This window comes from Carassius carassius, chromosome 8, assembly GCF_963082965.1.
Source record: "Carassius carassius chromosome 8, fCarCar2.1, whole genome shotgun sequence".
Taxonomy (NCBI): Eukaryota; Metazoa; Chordata; class Actinopteri; order Cypriniformes; family Cyprinidae; genus Carassius; species Carassius carassius.
Window position 1 is genome coordinate 31,348,269 of NC_081762.1, and position 7,476 is coordinate 31,355,744.

The 7,476-nt window shown below is 46.7% G+C and overlaps 15 non-coding genes across 15 annotated transcripts; all 15 read right to left on the reverse strand.

Annotated features, from left to right (window-relative positions):
- Positions 1–93: 93 nt before the first annotated feature.
- trnap-ugg (transfer RNA proline (anticodon UGG)) lies at positions 94–165 on the reverse strand. The gene has a single exon. It is a non-coding gene; the product is annotated as a tRNA-Pro (tRNA).
- An 820-nt stretch (positions 166–985) lies between these two features.
- trnaq-cug (transfer RNA glutamine (anticodon CUG)) lies at positions 986–1,057 on the reverse strand. Its single transcript has one exon. It is a non-coding gene; the product is annotated as a tRNA-Gln (tRNA).
- A 94-nt stretch (positions 1,058–1,151) lies between these two features.
- On the reverse strand, positions 1,152–1,223 carry trnaq-uug (transfer RNA glutamine (anticodon UUG)). Its single transcript has one exon. It is a non-coding gene; the product is annotated as a tRNA-Gln (tRNA).
- Positions 1,224–1,357: 134 nt separating this feature from the next.
- trnaf-gaa (transfer RNA phenylalanine (anticodon GAA)) lies at positions 1,358–1,430 on the reverse strand. Its single transcript has one exon. It is a non-coding gene; the product is annotated as a tRNA-Phe (tRNA).
- A 106-nt stretch (positions 1,431–1,536) lies between these two features.
- On the reverse strand, positions 1,537–1,610 carry trnai-aau (transfer RNA isoleucine (anticodon AAU)). The gene has a single exon. It is a non-coding gene; the product is annotated as a tRNA-Ile (tRNA).
- Positions 1,611–1,936: 326 nt separating this feature from the next.
- Positions 1,937–2,008, reverse strand: trnaq-cug (transfer RNA glutamine (anticodon CUG)). The gene has a single exon. It is a non-coding gene; the product is annotated as a tRNA-Gln (tRNA).
- Positions 2,009–2,102: 94 nt separating this feature from the next.
- Positions 2,103–2,174, reverse strand: trnaq-uug (transfer RNA glutamine (anticodon UUG)). Its single transcript has one exon. It is a non-coding gene; the product is annotated as a tRNA-Gln (tRNA).
- A 1,271-nt stretch (positions 2,175–3,445) lies between these two features.
- Positions 3,446–3,517, reverse strand: trnaq-uug (transfer RNA glutamine (anticodon UUG)). Its single transcript has one exon. It is a non-coding gene; the product is annotated as a tRNA-Gln (tRNA).
- A 135-nt stretch (positions 3,518–3,652) lies between these two features.
- trnaf-gaa (transfer RNA phenylalanine (anticodon GAA)) lies at positions 3,653–3,725 on the reverse strand. Its single transcript has one exon. It is a non-coding gene; the product is annotated as a tRNA-Phe (tRNA).
- Positions 3,726–4,001: 276 nt separating this feature from the next.
- Positions 4,002–4,073, reverse strand: trnap-ugg (transfer RNA proline (anticodon UGG)). Its single transcript has one exon. It is a non-coding gene; the product is annotated as a tRNA-Pro (tRNA).
- Positions 4,074–5,089: 1,016 nt separating this feature from the next.
- trnaq-uug (transfer RNA glutamine (anticodon UUG)) lies at positions 5,090–5,161 on the reverse strand. The gene has a single exon. It is a non-coding gene; the product is annotated as a tRNA-Gln (tRNA).
- Positions 5,162–5,296: 135 nt separating this feature from the next.
- On the reverse strand, positions 5,297–5,369 carry trnaf-gaa (transfer RNA phenylalanine (anticodon GAA)). Its single transcript has one exon. It is a non-coding gene; the product is annotated as a tRNA-Phe (tRNA).
- A 276-nt stretch (positions 5,370–5,645) lies between these two features.
- trnap-ugg (transfer RNA proline (anticodon UGG)) lies at positions 5,646–5,717 on the reverse strand. The gene has a single exon. It is a non-coding gene; the product is annotated as a tRNA-Pro (tRNA).
- An 820-nt stretch (positions 5,718–6,537) lies between these two features.
- trnaq-cug (transfer RNA glutamine (anticodon CUG)) lies at positions 6,538–6,609 on the reverse strand. The gene has a single exon. It is a non-coding gene; the product is annotated as a tRNA-Gln (tRNA).
- A 94-nt stretch (positions 6,610–6,703) lies between these two features.
- Positions 6,704–6,775, reverse strand: trnaq-uug (transfer RNA glutamine (anticodon UUG)). The gene has a single exon. It is a non-coding gene; the product is annotated as a tRNA-Gln (tRNA).
- Between the last annotated feature and the right edge of the window lie 701 nt (positions 6,776–7,476).

Genomic DNA, 7,476 nt, shown 5'->3' on the forward strand with positions numbered 1-7,476 from the left:
CTTAGCCATCCATGTCTGCCTGATTGGAAAAAACCTGCCATAATGTTTGTGAATGCAATGAGACAATAAAGCTTCACGTTTTAACTTGAACAAGGGCTCGTCCGGGATTTGAACCCGGGACCTCTCGCACCCAAAGCGAGAATCATACCCCTAGACCAACGAGCCTTCTTTCCCTAAGCTAAGAAAAAAGAGCTATTCCAGCATCAACAAAAGAAGGAACATGAACTAACGTGGAAGCAATCAAAGTCCTCGAGACAGTGTGAAAGGCTAACGAATGCAAGTTGGCCTCTTAATTGACCTAAAAATGGGGCTGTATCTAACATGTAGAGGGATGTTAGGGAGGACAGCTGAAACGGTCAGATGTCACTTAGACCAGCGGGTCTCAATTCCAGTCCTCGCGCCCCCTGCTCTTCACATTTTGTAAGTTTCTTGTATAGCTTCAGACATTTGTTCCATTCGAACGTAAGTGCCCTGAGAACTGGACATCACATGACAGCCCTCCGTGATTCAAGTTCAAAGCGTATGTATATGTTCAATTCATAGTGAGTAATACAGTGGTGTATCGAGGTATACAGAGGTAAAGGATGTCACACTTCTCCATGTGTGAAGAAGTTGCGCAGCAAAAATCCGTGAACCAATGTTCCAAAGTGAAGTATACTTTGACGGATTTCCCCTGCTCAGGGAGTGGGGAGGAATGAACACTGTGTAGGGACCATGTCAATCACTAGGAGCTCACTTCTAATGAGCTGATTATCCGAATCAGGTGTGCTAACAAAGAGAGACATGCAAAACATGCAGACCTGGGGGAGCGAGGACTAGAATTGAGAACCGCTTCCTTAGACTTTAAGTCAGTGTGAGCAAAAGAGGTGAGAAGTTGTCTGCATGACCCGAGTGTTCCAAGGTAGCCTAAATAATACAAGAATCCATACACATGCATACTGGCGTAACAAGAGCGAGAAGGTCCTGCGCAAACTGGTGGCAAAATAGGTCCCACCGAGATTTGAACTCGGATCACTGGATTCAGAGTCCAGAGTGCTAACCATTACACCATGGAACCTTAACTGGTGCAGCTGTTGCTCACAGGGCCACAAACACTGGCACCATCGTCAAACTAGTGCTGTTTTATCTTTTCCTGCGGCAAGAAAGCACACAGGCTCCACCGAGATTCGAACTCAGATCGCTGGATTCAAAGCCCAGAGTGCTGACCATTACACCATGGAACCAAAACTGCTTGGTTGGAGGCCAACTTGGAAACAGATAGCTCTCTGGCTGTGGGGAAGCAGTTATACAGAGAGGTTGGAACCCAGTGATTTTTTGTCAATGGCTGCCTCAAAAAATGGAAAATTTTGGGAGATGTTGCCGAAACCCGGGATCGAACCAGGGACCTTCAGATCTTCAGTCTAACGCTCTCCCAACTGAGCTATTTCGGCTACAACAGACCTCTGCTTAGCAAGCAGTGATTTCAGTGAGATCACCCTACTCTTTGTCGGAAATGAAGAGCAGAGCAGAGATGAGCCCCCAGACAATAAAAACAGCTGGCCAGTACGGGGATCGAACCCGCGACCTTGGCGTTATTAGCACCACGCTCTAACCAGCTGAGCTAACCGGCCTGGCTTAGCCATCCATGTCTGCCTGATTGGAAAAAAACTGCCATAATGTTTGTAAATGCCATGAGACAATAAAGCTTCACGTTTTAACCTGAACAAGGGCTCGTCCGGGATTTGATCCTCGAGACAGTGTGAAAGGCTAACGAATGCAAGTTGGCCTCTTAATTGACCTAAAAATGGGGCTGTATCTAACATGTAGAGGGATGTTAGGGAGGACAGCTGAAATGGTCAGATGTCACTTAGACCAGCGGGTCTCAATTCCAGAATCCATACACATGCATACTGGCGTAACAAGACCGAGAAGGTCCTGCGCAAACTGGTGGCAAAATAGGTCCCACCGAGATTTGAACTCGGATCACTGGATTCAGAGTCCAGAGTGCTAACCATTACACCATTGAACCTTAACTGGTGCAGCTGTTGCTCACAGGGCCACAAACACTGGCACCATCGCCAAACTAGTGCTGTTTTATCTTTTCCTGCGGCAAGAAAGCACACAGGCTCCACCGAGATTCAAACTCAGATCGCTGGATTCAAAGCCCAGAGTGCTGACCATTACACCATGGAACCAAAACTGCTTGGTTCGAGGCCAACTTGGAAACAGATAGCTCTCTGGCTGTGGGGAAGCAGTTTTACAGAGAGGTTGGAACCCAGTGATTTTTTAGCCATCCATGTCTGCCTGATTGGAAAAAACCTGCCATAATGTTTGTGAATGCAATGAGACAATAAAGCTTCACGTTTTAACCTGAACAAGTGCTCGTCCGGGATTTGAACCCGGGACCTCTCGCACGCAAAGCAAGAATCATACCCCTAGACCAACTAGCCTTCTTTCCCTAATCCAAGGAAAAAGAGCTATTCCAGCATCAACAAAAGAAGGAACATGAACTAACGTGGAAGCAATCAAAGTCCTCGAGACAGTGTGAAAGGCTAACGAATGCAAGTTGGCCTCTTAATTGACCTAAAAATGGGGCTGTATCTAACATGTAGAGGGATGTTAGGGAGGACAGCTGAAATGGTCAGATGTCACTTAGACCAGCGGGTCTCAATTCCAGTCCTCGCGCCCCCTGCTCTTCACATTTTGTAAGTTTCTTGTATAGCTTCAGACATTTGTTCCATTCGAACGTAAGTGCCCTGAGAACTGGACATCACATGACAGCCCTCCGTGATTCAAGTTCAAAGCGTATGTATATGTTCAATTCATAGTGAGTAATACAGTGGTGTATCGAGGTATACAGAGGTAAAGGATGTCACACTTCTCCATGTGTGAAGAAGTTGCGCAGCACAAATCCGTGAACCAATGTTCCAAAGTGAAGTATACTTTGACGGATTTCCCCTGCTCAGGGAGTGGGGAGCAATGAACACTGTGTAGGGACCATGTCAATCACTAGGAGCTCACTTCTAATGAGCTGATTATCCGAATCAGGTGTGCTAACAAAGAGAGACATGCAAAACATGCAGACCTGGGGGAGCGAGGACTAGAATTGAGAACCGCTTCCTTAGACTTTAAGTCAGTGTGAGCAAAAGAGGTGAGAAGTTGTCTGCATGACCCGAGTGTTCCAAGGTAGCCTACATAATACAAGAATCCATACACACTCTCTACGTTAGTTAATTTTTTCGGACTAAAAGGTGCCGAAAAGTATTTCAGACATTGTCCTGCGCAAACTGGTGGCAAAATAGGTCCCACCGAGATTTGAACTCAGATCACTGGATTCAGAGTCCAGAGTGCTAACCATTACACCATGTAACCTTAACTGGTGCAGCTGTTACTCACAGGGCCACAAACACTGGCACCATCGCCAAACTAGTGCTGTTTTATCTTTTCCTGCGGCAAGAAAGCACACAGGCTCCACCGAGATTCGAACTCAGATTGCTGGATTCAAAGCCCAGAGTGCTGACCATTACACCATGGAACCAAAACTGCTTGGTTGGAGGCCAACTTGGAAACAGATAGCTCTCTGGCTGTGGGGAAGCAGTTATACAGAGAGGTTGGAACCCAGTGATTTTTGGTCAATGGCCCGCCTCAAAAAAGGGAAAAGTGTGGGAGATGTTGCCGAAACCCGGGATCGAACCAGGGACCTTCAGATCTTCAGTCTAACGCTCTCCAAACTGAGCTATTTCTGCTACAACAAGCCTCTGCTTAGCAAGCAGTGATTTCAGTGAGATCACCCTACTCTTTGTCGGAAATGAAGAGCAGAGCAGAGATGAGCCCCCAGACAATAAAAACAGCTGGCCATTCCGGGGATTGAACACGCGACCTTGGCGTTATTAGCACCACGCTCTAACCAGCTGAGCTATCCGGCCTGGCTTAGCCATCCATGTCTGCCTGATTGGAAAAAACCTGCCATAATGTTTGTGAATGCAATGAGACAATAAAGCTTCACGTTTTAACTTGAACAAGGGCTCGTCCGGGATTTGAACCCGGGACCTCTCGCACCCAAAGCGAGAATCATACCCCTAGACCAACGAGCCTTCTTTCCCTAAGCTAAGAAAAAAGAGCTATTCCAGCATCAACAAAAGAAGGAACATGAACTAACTTGGAAGCAATCAAAGTCCTCGAGACAGTGTGAAAGGCTAACGAATGCAAGTTGGCCTCTTAATTGACCTAAAAATGGGGCTGTATCTAACATGTAGAGGGATGTTAGGGAGGACAGCTGAAACGGTCAGATGTCACTTAGACCAGCGGGTCTCAATTCCAGTCCTCGCGCCCCCTGCTCTTCACATTTTGTAAGTTTCTTGTATAGCTTCAGACATTTGTTCCATTCGAACGTAAGTGCCCTGAGAACTGGACATCACATGACAGCCCTCCGTGATTCAATTTCAAAGAATATGTATATGTTCAATTCACAGTGAGTAATACAGTGGTGTATCGAGGTATACAGAGGTAAAGGATGTCACACTTCTCCATGTGTGAAGAAGTTGCGCAGCACAAATCCGTGAACCAATGTTCCAAAGTGAAGTATACTTTGACGGATTTCCCCTGCTCAGGGAGTGGGGAGCAATGAACACTGTGTAGGGACCATGTCAATCACTAGGAGCTCACTTCTAATGAGCTGATTATCCGAATCAGGTGTGCTAACAAAGAGAGACATGCAAAACATGCAGACCTGGGGGAGCGAGGACTAGAATTGAGAACCGCTTCCTTAGACTTTAAGTCAGTGTGAGCAAAAGAGGTGAGAAGTTGTCTGCATGACCCGAGTGTTCCAAGGTAGCCTACATAATACAAGAATCCATACACACTCTCTACGTTAGTTAATTTTTTCGGACTAAAAGGTGCCGAAAAGTATTTCAGACATTGTCCTGCGCAAACTGGTGGCAAAATAGGTCCCACCGAGATTTGAACTCAGATCACTGGATTCAGAGTCCAGAGTGCTAACCATTACACCATGTAACCTTAACTGGTGCAGCTGTTACTCACAGGGCCACAAACACTGGCACCATCGCCAAACTAGTGCTGTTTTATCTTTTCCTGCGGCAAGAAAGCACACAGGCTCCACCGAGATTCGAACTCAGATTGCTGGATTCAAAGCCCAGAGTGCTGACCATTACACCATGGAACCAAAACTGCTTGGTTGGAGGCCAACTTGGAAACAGATAGCTCTCTGGCTGTGGGGAAGCAGTTATACAGAGAGGTTGGAACCCAGTGATTTTTGGTCAATGGCCCGCCTCAAAAAAGGGAAAAGTGTGGGAGATGTTGCCGAAACCCGGGATCGAACCAGGGACCTTCAGATCTTCAGTCTAACGCTCTCCAAACTGAGCTATTTCTGCTACAACAAGCCTCTGCTTAGCAAGCAGTGATTTCAGTGAGATCACCCTACTCTTTGTCGGAAATGAAGAGCAGAGCAGAGATGAGCCCCCAGACAATAAAAACAGCTGGCCATTCCGGGGATTGAACACGCGACCTTGGCGTTATTAGCACCACGCTCTAACCAGCTGAGCTATCCGGCCTGGCTTAGCCATCCATGTCTGCCTGATTGGAAAAAACCTGCCATAATGTTTGTGAATGCAATGAGACAATAAAGCTTCACGTTTTAACTTGAACAAGGGCTCGTCCGGGATTTGAACCCGGGACCTCTCGCACCCAAAGCGAGAATCATACCCCTAGACCAACGAGCCTTCTTTCCCTAAGCTAAGAAAAAAGAGCTATTCCAGCATCAACAAAAGAAGGAACATGAACTAACTTGGAAGCAATCAAAGTCCTCGAGACAGTGTGAAAGGCTAACGAATGCAAGTTGGCCTCTTAATTGACCTAAAAATGGGGCTGTATCTAACATGTAGAGGGATGTTAGGGAGGACAGCTGAAACGGTCAGATGTCACTTAGACCAGCGGGTCTCAATTCCAGTCCTCGCGCCCCCTGCTCTTCACATTTTGTAAGTTTCTTGTATAGCTTCAGACATTTGTTCCATTCGAACGTAAGTGCCCTGAGAACTGGACATCACATGACAGCCCTCCGTGATTCAATTTCAAAGAATATGTATAAGTTCAATTCACAGTGAGTAATACAGTGGTGTATCGAGGTATACAGAGGTAAAGGATGTCACACTTCTCCATGTGTGAAGAAGTTGCGCAGCACAAATCCGTGAACCAATGTTCCAAAGTGAAGTATACTTTGACGGATTTCCCCTGCTCAGGGAGTGGGGAGCAATGAACACTGTGTAGGGACCATGTCAATCACTAGGAGCTCACTTCTAATGAGCTGATTATCCGAATCAGGTGTGCTAACAAAGAGAGACATGCAAAACATGCAGACCTGGGGGAGCGAGGACTAGAATTGAGAACCGCTTCCTTAGACTTTAAGTCAGTGTGAGCAAAAGAGGTGAGAAGTTGTCTGCATGACCCGCGTGTTCCAAGGTAGCCTACATAATACAAGAATCCATACACATGCATACTGGCGTAACAAGACCGAGAAGGTCCTGCGCAAACTGGTGGCAAAATAGGTCCCACCGAGATTTGAACTCGGATCACTGGATTCAGAGTCCAGAGTGCTAACCATTACACCATGGAACCTTAACTGGTGCAGCTGTTACTCACAGGGCCACAAACACTGGCACCATCGCCAAACTAGTGCTGTTTTATCTTTTCCTGCGGCAAGAAAGCACACAGGCTCCACCGAGATTCGAACTCAGATTGCTGGATTCAAAGCCCAGAGTGCTGACCATTACACCATGGAACCAAAACTGCTTGGTTGGAGGCCAACTTGGAAACAGATAGCTCTCTGGCTGTGGGGAAGCAGTTATACAGAGAGGTTGGAACCCAGTGATTTTTGGTCAATGGCCCGCCTCAAAAAAGGGAAAAGTGTGGGAGATGTTGCCGAAACCCGGGATCGAACCAGGGACCTTCAGATCTTCAGTCTAACGCTCTCCAAAATGAGCTATTTCTGCTACAACAAACCTCTGCTTAGCAAGCAGTGATTTCAGTGAGATCACCCTACTCTTTGTCGGAAATGAAGAGCAGAGCAGAGATGAGCCCCCAGACAATAAAAACAGCTGGCCATTCCGGGGATTGAACACGCGACCTTGGCGTTATTAGCACCACGCTGTAACCAGCTGAGCTATCCGGCCTGGCTTAGCCATCCATGTCTGCCTGATTGGAAAAAACCTGCCATAATGTTTGTGAATGCAATGAGACAATAAAGCTTCACGTTTTAACTTGAACAAGGGCTCGTCCGGGATTTGAACACTGGACCTCTCGCACCCAAAGCGAGAATCATACCCCTAGACCAACGAGCCTTCTTTCCCTAAGCTAACAAAAAAGAGCTATTCCAGCATCAACAAAAGAAGGAACATGAACTAACGTGGAAGCAATCAAAGTCCTCGAGACAGTGTGAAAGGCTAACGAATGCAAGTTGGCCTCTTAATTGACCTAAAAATGGGG